Genomic DNA, 13,172 nt, shown 5'->3' on the forward strand with positions numbered 1-13,172 from the left:
CAGTTGGACCACAGACTTCATATAAATAAGGGCTGGACTGCTGAGAGGGTGGAGCTAAACTGGCTCTGCTCAGAGCAGGCACAGGATTTAGAGACACAGCCTGAGGTCTGGATGGGGAGTGAGAGGTGTCCTGGCTCATGCTGCATGCCTCGAAGCCACCATCACTGCAATTTTTAGAAAACTGCTGTTACAGAGATTAGCCTAATTGAAACAACATTAATATCTTTTGGAGAGAAGCACCTGCAATATTTTAATCCAGATTAACAAAAATGTTGTAAAATAAGTAGATTTACTTGGACATAAGTGTCACTGACAAAGCAGTTGTCAGTAATTTTCCGTAGTAGATATAACAGCTCATAGCGGAATATAAATAAAACTTCTTGCTGATGTCAAAGAGGGATAGAAAGGAGGGTGGACAAAAATACTCCAATGAAAGCACTTAGTGTCTAAGCCACGGTAGGTCTTAGTTACTACTTCCCCCTACTGACACAGGACAGGGACAAGACAGATGGGAACAGTTGACAAACTCTGTTATCTTTATAGACTAGAACTTCTAATATAATCAAGTTTTTTTAGCTGAAAATATCTGTTTATAAATCATCTATTTTATCTTTCATCCTTAGTTAGCTATTTTTGAAAAGACAGTTCTTCCTACACTGACTCATATATAAGAAATGAATGTTGTTAAAACAACTTTGAGCCAATCTACGCAGTTTGGCAGCTGCAGCAGCACTACCAAATTAGAGGCCTATAAACAGCAAGGAAGGGTAGAGTATATATTTTTTGAAGTGCTGGTTTTTATTCAGCTTTAATTTTTTTTTTCCAAACTAAACCTATCCATTTGCAGACAAAGAAAAATGCCATCAAAGTGATTGAATACCTCATGCAGGACCTCAGTGGTCACACACACTCCATTTTAGTTTTATGTCTAGGATTGTAGTTGCCTAAATTAGACTCCTGGGTTATCCTGAGCAAGAAAAGAGTACTCCAACTGCCTGTACCCTGCTGTGATAGATGCTTATCAACCACAGAGGAACTCCCATCTTTGCTCTCTGGAGACATGCTGCTTGTGCCCCCTCCTTCCCAGCATACCAGTTTACATCCTCAGGCCCTGCTCCAGCCAGCCTGTGCTGCAAAACCTCTAGCAAGCCAACAAATCTGGCTAGAGGACGTCAGAAAACCATGGGTACTCCCTGCAGCTGTCTGTGGGGTAGGTCTCTTCCATCCGATGAAGAGGGATACTCAGGGAGCTGGTACACTCAAAGGAGGATTGCGGAGACACTACCACCAGCCTGGGAGCCACAGTGATGCCATCAACAGAAGAGGAGACTTGCTTTACTGTTATAAGGTATTGTCCTGTGGATTTTGGCATGCCCTGATTTCTGGGCCCACAGCCACCAGCTGTGTTGGTGGCATTTGCATGGTTATCAACTTCTCTCAGATTCCTAGTGAGGGTATTTTAGTCAGAGTTTTATGTGCTACTCCTAGAAGACTTGATTAAAACAATTTTATAAAGATCTGGCTTAATGGTTGCATCATAATGTGGAGCTCATACCTCCTCGGAGAATCCCACACTAGAACAAAGTAATCTTCTCTGTCCCCACCCCCTGCTCCCTCAGTTACCTTCAGCACAGCAAGTAATCATGCTCTCCCTCCAGCCCAACATCATGTTCTCCTTTCAGGCATTTAAGTGGGGTCTTTATCCTCACATTTTCCCCAATGTCTCAGAGTCAATTTGTCCTTCCTGCAACCCCAAAACCATTCATGGGTCCCAAGACTTCAGGACAAGTGGGCAACAGATGAAGGGGGGCATCAGCAGAGGGCAGGCAGATCACTCTGCCTCCTGTGTAGTCCTGGGAATTAGCCTTCTGTCCATCTGCTTTCCCCAGATGTTCTGAGGAGTGAGCTGGATTTTTCTCTACAATTTGTGGTTTCTTTTCATGACTATAGGATGTAATGCCCATTTCTTAGGATGTAAATACTTTCTTCAATCACAGCTAGAGTGCAATGAACATGATTCCTGTTATCTTTTGAATCAGGATCCCACTACATTTCTGGGCTTACAGGTCTACTGACTTACCTGGTCACATTCTGACACTTCAGAAATTAAGTCAGGACTATTGCATATGGGGTCTAATTCCCCTCTCATTAACTAGTCATTTAGGAAGAGGACATAGGTGGATAAAGTGTCAGGTATCCTGGGTCTCAAATTCACAAGAAAGATTCTTCAGTATATAATATTCAAATAACTATTGGTAGGATCAGAAGTATCCAGCTAAGTATTTATATTCACAGGTATACGTGTGTATTTCAGAATTTCTGGCAGAAAGGTATAAATCTCCTCTTTCTGAAATACAAGTTTAATATTGATTTTCTGTTTGAGATTCCCTGACCTGTTCCTTCGAGTGGCTGCTCCTATTGCATGAATTAAGGGCTCTCTACTCTGCTTACCTCTTCCTACTCCTCCCTCTCACTCAGGTATTCTTAACTGGCTGCTCCCTACAGCAGCCAGCTACTGTCCTGCTGAGCATGAGGCAAGGCCACGCAGGGATTGCCTCTGCCAAAAGTAGCAAGCCATGACTGTCAGGAGTGATCTCCAGTGCTTGCAGCCAGAATCCCAGTTCCATCTGCATCACCTGGAATAGACTGAAAGTTTTTACAGCTACCCTGACACAGAAAGTGTGAGAGGAAAGTCACAAGACTCGCTAAAAATTGCCATGGACTGGGATTTGAAAGGACTTACCCAAGGTTCCATGCAGGCATGCAATGTTCACTATTCATCAGCTCCCTGGGGTTTTAAGCAACTCGGCTCATACACACAGAGCTTCCATTTTACATGAGTCTCCATGTTTGTTCAGTGGTGGAAGCTAGTGACCACTGAAAAATTATTTCCATGATCTAAACAGTAATTTGGAAACGTAATTGCCAGGAGCAAGGAGAAAATATTAGGACAGTTAACAGGAGTTTAAGATCAGCTGAATACATATGTCTTATGCATGCTTAACTTCACTCAGAGATCTAACAAAAATCATAAATTAAGTCTAGGTATAAGTGCTTGTAAGATGAAGTCTTGATATAAGAAAACCATTTAGCATCAATAATGTCACTATAGAGAGGCTGCCAAAAAGAAAATATGTTCAAAAAACCTTTTCACAATTGCCCTTTTTCTGGAGAAAGTTTCAAATTTCAAAGCATAGCATCCTAGCAACCATTTCTGTGATAAATGAGATCACATGAAAAATAAGCACAAACTGATAATTTCTAAATTAACTGATAGTCAAGTGCCTATAATCATCTGTCATCTTCACAGTGCAAACCTACATGCAATTTTCATTGTTTATGCTCAACTCTCCAATTTATTTTTTTATTTTCTAGCATGCTAAATATTGTGCCAAGGGCCATAAATCCTCACTAACTTCAAAAATTAGTTAAAAGCTTCAGGAAGAATATGCCTCAATAGCACTGTAAATATTCAAGCAAAGCGTCTTGTTAAACTGTGCTGGAGGAAGCCAGCTCAGCTGCACCCTCCATGATTTTTTACTTTTCCTTGAATTTAATCCAGTCTGCAATTAGATCTGTAGTGTCTTTAATCCTCTGCATGGTCCCATTATAAGCAGTGAATGGGGAAGAATGGCACAAAATGAAGAAAACAGGAAAAATACATTACTGTTCTGCACATTAGAAGATTTGATACCACTGAAGTTAAAATCAATCCCAGAATAGTAAAAAGCCCAGACTCTCTCTCCTTGTCCCATTCACAGAACCCTGTAAGCATTAGTGCTATTGTGATTTTGCTCCACTCCAGAGAACAAAGGTTCATGTCAATCCCATTTTAGCTCAGGTCTCTGATTTTGGCTCACAGTGAAAGCAGGCAAGCAGAGAATCACAGAACAGTGTTGGAAGGGACCCATAAGGATCACCGAATCCAATTCCTGCACAGCATCATACTCAGGAGTCACACCATACTCCTGAGAGCACTGTCCAAACACTTCTTGAACTCTGTCAGGCTGGTGCTGTGACCACTTCCCTGGGGAGCCTGTTCCAGTGCCCAAACACCCTGTGTGAAGAACTTTTCATAACATCCAACCTAAACCTCCCTGACAGAACTTCAGCCCATTTCCTGAGGTCCTGTCACTGATGACCACAGAGAAGAGATCAGTGCCTCCCCCTCCTCTTCCCCTCATGAGGAGGTTGTAACTGCAATGAGGTCTCCCCTCAGTCTCCTCTTCTCCAGGCTGAACAGACCAAGTGACCTCAGCTGCTCCTCATACAGCTTCCCCTCAAGGCCCTTCACCATCTTTGTGACCCTCCTTTGGATGCTCTCTCATAGCTTTATATCTTTCTTATACTGTGGCACCCAAACCTGCCCCCAGCACTCGAGGTGAGGCTGCCCCAGTGCAGAGCAGAGAGGGACAATCCCCTCCCTTGCCCAGCTGGGGATGCTGTGCCTGATGCACCCCAGGACAAGCCTGGCCCTCCTGGCTGCCAGGGCACTGCTGACTCAAATTCAACTTGCCACTGGCCAGGACCCCCAGGTCCCTTTCTGCGGCGCTGCTCGCCAGTATCTCATTCCTCAGTCTGTCCGTGCATCCAGGGTTGCCCCATCCCAGGTGCAGAATCCAGCACTTTCCTTACCTCTGCTTCTGCTCTTTCCTTTCCTCTCTTCCTAGCTGGTGGTGCTGCTCATTAGATCTTCCACGAGAAAGTGCACAGCTGGGTTGTTTTCTGCCATGTGAGGGAATTAAATTGACTCTTGGAGAGGTCCAGCAGGCCCTTGTGCTGGTACAGGTTAAGCAGCAGGAGAACATTAGTGAAAGAGAATGCAAACAGAGGAAAGGAACAGGACCTTTTAGGCAGTGGCAAATCTTGATACTCAACTCACCAGATTACCAAACCACCAGCTTCCCTAAAGTTTAGGTAGAATCTGGGCCAATTGGGTTATTTGTTCAGCTATGTATTCAACCATTTGTTCAACCATTTGTATCTCAGCCATGTTCTTCACTACTGTGTTTTGGCAGAAGTGTTACAGTGAAACAGAGGTATCTATTTATTAATGTATTAATTTATTAATATTGTTAATAATACAGCAGGTTGCTTGACACAAGGACACAGGAAAGCATTTGAAGACCAAAGTCTTGTAAAGATACTGGTTCCTGCTTAAAAGGCAAATTTGAATGTCATGAGGAAGAAATCGATCAGCAAATTCTCTGCTTCTCCCTGTCTACAGTTATTTGCTGACATAATCACCTTGAAGCAGTTATTCAGCGATAACAGGGATTTATGGATTTTGTAGCCAGTTTGATTGCTCAGACTCACTGGTTACTGCTGAGAAATGGATAAGAATCAGTGGTAATCAAAAAGTGCCCAGATAGGCTGCAAGAACACGGACATTTGTCTTTGGGTATGCTGAACAAGAACAAAGTGAAATACCTCATGACCTCTGACAGCATCTGTGTTGCTTCTTACTTCAAGTAATTATTTTGTTTTTTGATGCTTCACATCATTTCTCTGGCATCTTGCTGGTCCCCCTCTTCTTCATGCTTCAGGTTAAAGCATTTGAACTTCCATTCTCAGGTCTTCCTCTTCCTACAAACTTTTTCTAATTGTATCTCTGTTGTCTCTCAAGATCATTCTCTTACTTTAACACAGTGAATAATCTCTTTTTTTAGGTGATCTAGATCCTTCTTATTGTTTTTCAGTTACATTTTCTGGGTTTATCATACTAAAGGCATTTGCACAAATACTTTTCTAGTTTCTCATGCACTTATGTTGAAAGCAGAGCTCTTCACTGCCTTGTACCTGCAGAAGGGCTCTGAATGCACTTTGAGTGCTGCAGAGTAGTATTTTCCCTGCAGTTCTTCCTAGCTGCATATATTCAGATGAAAATGTTATCAAAATGACCAACGGGAGTGGAAAGAACACGAGAATACCATTGTCATTGACTCTGTCCTAGCCACTCCATGCCTGCTCAAATGATGTCTGCAATGAGGGTATCCGTACTCCTCACCAACTGCTCCATGTATGGGAACACCTGCCCCACACCAGGCCTGTGCCCTCCACCCTTAGCACCAGGTCAGAAAAGCTCCCATGAGAAGGAGATGGGCAGAGGGAGAGCAAGAGGTAGGTATACCAGTTGGGAGGCTACTGCAAAGGGGAAAGATCAATTCCTCAGTCAGACCTCCAGAGTGAGGGCAGGACAAATCCTAAATAGCGGCCTGAGCAGTGGGAAGGTATGATGCTTGCAAGCCAGCCATGGAGTTGTTTTTACAACAGCAACAAAGAAAGAAGAAAAGGATCATTCTGTAAGAGCATTTTACATAGGGAGGAGAAGCATTTACAACCCTTTTTAATTCTAATGTTTAATATTCTGCATTTTGTTTTTAAGGTTAATTGTTCTAGTTTCTGTTTCAATAAACTCCAAATATAGAATTGAAATGTCATAATCCTCCAGGTCCTGTCACAAGATCTTTCCTCTTCTGTGTAAACTAAATCATTTCATTGCCATGTTCCCTTTTCACTTTAGCCTGACCTTATTATACAGGTAGCCAAGACTAGTGATGTGCTTACTTTTTTCTTCTGTTCTATACAATAATTGGACCCAAACCAGTCCAAAAATGAAGAAAGCCAAGGTCACCCAGAAATTCATGTCAGTCATCCCCAAGCACTGTTTTTTTATACAGTTGCCCCTCAGAAGCAGTGTTGGTTTCAAATAAACTCACTTAAAGAAGATGCAATAGAAAAATACAATTAGACTCCTCATTCCATAAACACTCATCTTCCAATTCACTCCCTAAGTTCCTTAAACTGTGTTTGATTCTGTCTCCTTACCTTTGGCTGCCTTTCTTCCTTTTCACTGCTTATATGATAAGGAACATCCTCTCTTTCTTTAGCAAAGTCACTGCTTTGCTGAGACCACTCACAGAGTTTTACATGACTATCCCAGTGTCTTCCAGGTTCAGTGGTCCTCTGATGCTCCTTTGAAGCAAGGAAACAAATGAAAGTAAGTCTCCTACAAGCAAATTTTGTCACCTCTATTGTGTCCATTACACAAAGGTGTAAGGCTCTCAGGTACTTACAGCTGTTTGTGCTGTCCTCTAGATGATTTAGTCTGTGCTGGTGCAGATGGGGTGCCTGCTACCAGCAGGCTTGACAAACAAGCTCTGTAGTTTTGGACCAATTTTTCCAGGTGCCAATCATTTCAGACATTTTGGTCATTACATTTAGTTCATCCCAGTACAGTAAATATCCATGCAAACATAAAAGTTAAACCACATAATGGCCTCCACTGAGTTCAGCGGATGAGTTCATATGTGTGGATGTTTTAGGCACAAGGGAACAAGAACTTGATTTTTTCCTATCAAAAGGCTTTGTGCTGATGGATATTTGTTTAACAGAACTCTTCTGTTAGCAAGGAGAGTTTTAAGACAACTACATTACACAGAAATGTGCTCAACTGTGCCTCTCACGGCACCCATGGATTTTACTAACCCCATCAAGGCCAGACATTATTGTATATACCAGAGTATGTAACAGTTTGTAGCAGTTTGTTGCATTCTCATGGTGCTACCAGAATATACAGTAAGCCAGCACAGAAATATGTCACCTGGGGCATGTCACATATTGTGAACGTATATGAGAACTTATTGTACAGGTGAATAGAATATGGGAAGATGCAAGACATGCTATTTTGTTGTTCTTATGGCTAGGCAGGAAGAGATAACAGTATACTTCTGAACATATCGATCTGATTATAACTGTACAGCTTCTCTCACAAGTCCAGCTGCCACAGCATGATTGCTGCAGAACAAGATAACAGCAACCACTGGGGCACAGAAGTTACTTTAGAAATACCCTTAAGTACATTACATCTTTTAAGCGCTGACTTTTGACAACCTACTCAACATGATATTTCTGGAAGTAAAGCTGAAAATTAGATTTAACCATTTTTACATCTTACAAAGCCAGGTGGCCTGAAAAAACGGAGTGAAGGAGGCCACACAGAACATCTGCATTGCAGCTGGCATGAGGTCTGATGAGTTCTTTGTGTCCTGCCCCATGCAGGGTCACTACACTGCCTCTCAGTTCTGGCCTCATGGGCTGCACAGCTTGCTCAAAACACTCCTGATGGGCTTGAAAGCTGAAACTGGGGAGGGCTGTCATGCAGAACCGCTGTGACACGGCAGGCGGAACCGCCGTGCTACAGCTGGGAGGAAGCTGAACATCACACTGTCAGTGGGTGATCTTGACCACTTTGATTAAACAGGTCGTGTGTAAAACTAGCATTCCAGGCAAGGGTCTGTTGAAAACCCAAGGTTTAAGGAAGATATTTCTCAGGTCTGAGAGATCTTAAATGTTTTGCTGTCATTTTTCTATACTTCACACATAATATGAACTGTCTAGAGGGGCTGAAAAGTGATAAAAATGCTTTTGTTCATTGTCTCATTACTGGTTTCTTGGAGTCTGTCTCTTTTGTGGGTTGTTTTGTTATATTTTTTAATTATGGAGCTATGTTCTATGACTAGAGGTAGATGTAGATGTAGATGTACTCAGGATTTGATTTTGAAAAAAATTAAAATATAGCCAAAATATAACCAAATCAGAATTGCTCTGAAATACAGCATGAAGTCGCTGAATAATTTTTTTAATTTAATCACTATTTCTGTGTAACTATGTTTTGATGAACTTTTAAAACTAAAGCATATTAAAAGATTCTTTGCTTTGGAAAATGTAAAACCAGATAGTGCCAACACTGACAATTAATAAAATATATATAAGGCTGATAACTAAGTCGCTTGTTTTAAAACAGTCTTTGGAGAGAGAATTACAGACAATTTTTGGGACTGATATAAAATCACACTATCATTAGCTAAATAGGAAATCAGGTTACAGTTTTATTATGTGACAATGTAATTATGAACAATATGTTTAGGTGTCTCCTTCCTTCATGAGTTTAAATATGACTGTTTAAGACTCAAACAACAGGAAAAACTTTGAATCGTTTCTATTATAAGGCTTGTCAGCCTCCAGAGAGAGGCATTTTCAGTACATTCCTTTCACTCTCTTAACAGAAATCTTTAAGTAAATAGCTGTGAGTGTTTGGAAAGCACTTTCAAAGTGAAAAGTACTTCAGCATTGAAAAATCTTGAACATTAATGCAGATACTAACCTAAACACCTTAAAGTTGGATTTTCATCTCTTTCCTGGTTTTGTGAGTCCTCTTTCATTTCCCTGTCCTGGGCTAAAACTTCACTGAGATGTTTTCCCAGTGTGTATTTTAGGTTGTATTTATGTCTTACAGGAATAATCAACAATGTTATAGAAGAGACAGGCAGAACTGTTATAAGTGACACTTTCAAAGGTAATCATTACTTCTGAAATCGTCACTTCTGTGTGCCAAAGCATGTAAACTCTAAGTCTTTGTCTAAGGAAATTTCTGCTCTGGATTAAAATGAATAATACATAATTTTATTTTTTTTAGGGCAACATTAAAGTAACTCCTACCTTAACTTCTGCTTATTCCTCAGTTCCTTAGCCATTCCAGTAGCATTAGGCTATCAACAAGATCCCTGGGAAATGTATGGGATACCTTCGTAAATTAAAAGAAGGGATTGGTCAATACTACTGACTGTAGAACTATTTTATTTTCCAGACTTGACTAAGGAACACATGTTTTTATGGCCCGTTTGTTCAACTATTGGCTTATCCATCAATCTATAGAATGTGCTTTCTTTAAAAGCATGAGATTAATTTAGCCCCAAATAACATGACACAGAGATTAAACACACTTCTAAATAATTTAAGTCAAGAAGAGCATATCCAGCTGAATTCATCACAGCAGAAACACTCCAGCTTATCATCTTTTCAAGCAAGCTACGTAATTGAACATTTATTAGAACAATTTTAAAGTATGACGAGCACTTATTTTTACACACCAACCCCTAGTAACAATGTAATTTTAATCTCACAAAAAAAGAAGATAACAGATCTGTAAACAAAATTTCTTTTATTAACACAGGGAAAATTATTCCTGTATATCTAACAAAAAAGGATTCCCTAATTCCATAGCACTTCCCTGACTGACCTCTTGCAGCACTTAACTACAATTACGCTTGGAAAGTTTGTCCAAACATCTATCCCACATGTCCTTTTCTGAAAACAAATCGTAAAACTTGCTTTGAAATTATAAGGCTACAACTTTGCAGGCAGAAGAAATGTAAAATTATCTTCACATTGCTCCCTGTTTCTTTCACTAATCCTCATGTGTGCAAATACAGTATAACTGTTAGTTCTTCTTCTAGAAAAATAGGCTTACTACCACCTGAACTAGGAAAACCAAGTTAACGGTCAACTAACTAAATAAATAAATCTGTTCAGCAACAAAGATTCCTCAAAAATTTGACATTTTAAAAGAAATAGGTATAAATTGTAGCTGAACAGCTGCATTTAATCCCCTCATTGTTCTCTTTAACTTGAATAAAACTTCTTCTAATTGTCAGTAGCCAATCAGAAGAAGGCACAAATAGGTATTAGGTCTTTAAAAATATGAACAGAGCTATGAATCCTAACATTGTTCATCATTTTCTACTGCATTAGGTAGATTTCTTGTACAGTCATGAGGCAAGTATTTCTCTAGTCTAGCTGTAATATGTAGGGTTTTTCTTTTCAATACCTTTAGGATTTTTTTTCGGGACTGAATAGGAATAAGGGAATTATTCCTATCCCTATAAAAAGAGAATGCAGTTAGCATGCAGTTAAAGCCATGTTTATAATAAAGACTTTATTATGAACTAATGTAGGAAATTACTGGGTTTTTAAAAATATAAGATGTATGGAAGAACAAACCTGAAAGTAGTAGTCATGCAACTTGCTGACAACTTTTTCATGCTCAAATGCTCTGAAATACAAGATTTATCTAGAGGGAAAAGCTGCTGTTTGTCTTTATTGAATACTGTATGAATATAAAAGCAAGATATGGATTTGAAAGTGCTAAGAGGAATATTACTGTAAATTGCTATAGATACATTGAAGTGTGGCATTTTTCTTCTTTTAGTTACATTATTCTCAGAGTATTTTAGTCATACCAGGGAGGAGTAACAAAACTGAAGAGACTGTGCTCATACAGTGTGGCCTAAGTTTATTTGTCTATAACCTTAAGAGAGTGTAAAAACACAGAGCCTTATTCCTCTTGCAATTCTGCTTCTCAGAGATTTTTAGTCTAAAAAAATTGAACTCTCTGCTGTCAAGGTGAAGGCCACCTCTGTTGCAGAAAAAAAGTGTATAGTCCAAACATTCCAGCAGAATGAGGAGGGAGATGAAAAAACTTGCCAAGAAAAGCCAGCTCACAGTGGAAAGTACCTCCCTGGTGAGGGAGAACAGAAAAGTGAAACAAACCTCAGAATTTCTGATCTTTACTGAGTGTGGTTGAATAACATTTTGCAAAGTTTGGTAAAGAAGAATGCAAATTATCCTGTGCTATTCAGAGAGACAACCTAGTGGGATTTTCAGATTAGTATCCATTAATATATTTCCTCTCCCTTTTTCATTTTAGATCTAGAGTAAACAAAACCTACAGCTCCCCAGTGCAAACAGAGAATATTGTTTATGAAGAACAGGCAATGTTTTGTTCCATTACAGCACTTAGCACATTGGTTCTCAGTTTGTGGTACTACAAATACCCCTCATCCTAAAAGTTCACCCAAATGCTGGAACACTGATGTGAAACTAAAAGAAACTGCACTGCCCAATGCTGAATGTTGCCTAACCTAGTGTCTGGTAGCAAATAGCACTCAGTGAATGCCAGAGGGATTTTAGGACTGTCAGAGGCAACCTGGAACACTTGCCTCATTACAAACTCTCTTGACTTCTAGTGATCAGTCTTCAGTGAGTTTCTGATCCAAGTATCTTAGCCATATGTCCCATTTTGTAATGTAAGCATGCCACATGTGAAAAAATGTTGCTCATTTTTTTTATTTTGGAGTGGCTACCTCCATACCACTACTTCTATCAAAACACACACCTTTTCCACATCACTTCTGAATTTACAGATCCCTGTTAACATCCTCATGGAGCTGCCTCTTTCCCACCCAGAAAAGTCCCAGACAATTCATCTGCTTTTCAGCTGTGTTGTCATTATACAGCTTTGACCCTTCAATTTGAGCCTTTTCCTAGCTTTGCTGCCTTTTTTTAAGAGCAGACCAGAATTTTACACTACGTTGAACTAACTGCACCATCAATTTACACAGTGTAAAACTGTTTTCTGTTTTATTGTCTCCTACTGAGTCATTCTCAGCACTTACGTGACCTGCTGCTGAACAGTGAGCTGAGGTTTCCATAAAATTACTAGGTAACTTCAGAATCACTTTCCTGTATAGCAATAGCTACTTCAGAGGACTCAGCTGCAGGTGAGATCTAAGTATTATTTATTATTTTATATTTACATTAGTTTAGCAAAATGTTGAAATACATTTTCCACTTTATCAGACAGTCAGTGTCAGGAGATTGGTCTGATGCTTTTAGTGCTTTCTGGTTTTATTATTTTTGAGAAAAAAACATACACACCAACATTATGTTACTATTTAGGTTTCTTTAACTGATCCCTTACGTACCTCTCGAGCAGCAGTCCTGCTCTGCTTTAGCAGCGTGTGTTGGGGATACTGCCAATTTATTCCTTTACTCTTTATTACCCTATTTTGCAAATAGCAGTGTGAATGTCCCAGTTAAGGGATGGCCACTCTTCAACCAGTGCATCACTGTTTTTTAAAGAAGCTCTAATGAGAGACTTTGCACCTGTACTTGTCTACTCAGGGAAGTGTCCAGCAACTCTACTGACCATGAGGCACGAACTCTCTCCATACATAACTACTCACACTGCTTGGGACTAATCACCTCCTGACCTGTAAGCTTCGCTTGCAGGCTTCCTATTTAGAAAACAAGAGTATGTACAGGTTTTATTGTTCTACATCTTTCACTTAGGTATTGCATTTTTTCCCACCTTTTCCCGTATGTCCATTTCTGTTTTCTTGACACAAAATAATAATTTGCTAATTTTTGCTAATAAGGACAAGATTTTTCCTCTTGTGAGTTCTCTAATTTCTCAATGGAAAAATAATTTATATTCTCCAATGAAACAGTGATCCAATGTTCACACTAAAAATTGAAATTTTAATTTGGAT

This window comes from Aphelocoma coerulescens, chromosome 1A (genome assembly GCF_041296385.1).
Source record: "Aphelocoma coerulescens isolate FSJ_1873_10779 chromosome 1A, UR_Acoe_1.0, whole genome shotgun sequence".
Taxonomy (NCBI): domain Eukaryota; kingdom Metazoa; phylum Chordata; class Aves; order Passeriformes; family Corvidae; genus Aphelocoma; species Aphelocoma coerulescens.